This window comes from Galeopterus variegatus, unplaced genomic scaffold, assembly GCF_000696425.1.
Source record: "Galeopterus variegatus unplaced genomic scaffold, G_variegatus-3.0.2 Scaffold1762, whole genome shotgun sequence".
Lineage (NCBI taxonomy): Eukaryota > Metazoa > Chordata > Mammalia > Dermoptera > Cynocephalidae > Galeopterus > Galeopterus variegatus.
In genome coordinates this window covers 161091-162533 of record NW_007727873.1, presented here as the reverse complement: position 1 = coordinate 162533, position 1443 = coordinate 161091, and the positions used below count along the sequence as shown (strand labels likewise).

Here is a 1443-nt window from a genome sequence, read left to right as displayed (position 1 = left end):
AAACAATTCTGCATTATTTCAAACTTGATATAATGAAATAATGATAAAGGAGTATTTCGTTCCTTTTCTATAATCCTCCTACCTGGGATATATCTTCTGCTCCTTTTTGATTATCTGAATCTTATATACTTGTCAGAGGTCAACTTAAATCCTTTCTTTCCCACAGTTAATTTCCTGTTTATTCTAGTTCATAGAATTTCTTTCATTGCATAATTCTGAAAAATGCAATCTCCGCTTCTCATTTGACATTGAACATGATACCTTATATTGTTACTTTATATTTTAGGTGTCTGAGTTCTGTTTCCCTGTTAAAACTGCAAGCATTTGAAGCACATAAGACCAGGTTACACTTTTTGTAACCCTTATACTACTTACGTCAGTGCCCTGAGTGTTGTAGACATTAAATTATTTTTGAATAAAAGGGTGAAATTGAAGGATACGATATTTTGAAAACAACATTCTCAGCATTCAGATGAGTGCACTACTTATTTAGAGTGCTGGCTGTCAGGCTGGTGGGCTTTGGAGCCTGATGTAGTTGGATGTGAATCTGTCTTCAGCCACATATCAGTTGTGTAACTTTGGCTCATTGCTCGGCATTATGATAAGCATGATCATTTCATTTGCAGTAGCACAGATATAGTGTTCATTCATTCATTTATTTATTCCACAAACTGTTACTGAATAGTAAATGGCAATATAAAGAGATCTAAAGTGAAATGAGCCACAGTTCCTGCTCCCAAGTAGCTGAGAATCAAATGTTGCTTTAATTTTTAGAGAATTGCTTCAGGGTGTTGGTGGTGTTTGTGTATGTGTACGGGTGTGTGTATGTATATGTGTGTTGACCAAGGAAGTTACCCATATATATTCTAGAAGTTTTTTAATGTGGTCACATATCTCTTTAACAGAATGGACTCATATTTCTGGGTTGGTCTTTTAAATAGACTTAGTAACAAATGACTTGAGGAGGAACAAGTTACCTAAGTACTTTAACATTTCTCTTCTATTACCAATACCCATGGTGCCTAAATACTTCCATTTACAGTTATATTTTCACATTAAGTCAACATTATCAGAAATAATTTGTAAAACACACATTTCAAGGAAAGAAATATCACCCATCAATACACAGCAGGGTTACTGAATTGAATTCACTCAGTCACTATATGTTCAATGTGTGTTGGGTCAATATATGATAGATACCATACCAAACCCTGGAGATAAAAATCATGATTAAGATGGACACAATCTTATACTCATGGAGTTCAGAGTTGTGTGGGGGGAATTAGTTATCAATCAAGAAATCACATAAGTGAATATAAAATTGCTACTGTGATAAGCACTGTGGAAGGAAAATCTTGGGGCTCATTCAGTAAGAGTGCATTCTGGGAGATCTGATTCAGCCAGAGGGTCGGAGGAGCTTCCCTGGGCAAAGAAAGAGTGAAC

General features: G+C 35.4%; 1 protein-coding gene across 1 annotated transcript in view; it reads left to right on the top strand.

The window, feature by feature from the left end:
* The window catches only part of SLC7A11 (solute carrier family 7 (anionic amino acid transporter light chain, xc- system), member 11), a gene marked incomplete at its 3' end in the record, with an annotated part of 64673 nt that overhangs the window by 7202 nt on the left and 56028 nt on the right, over nt 1-1443 (top strand). The window lies entirely within an intron of this gene.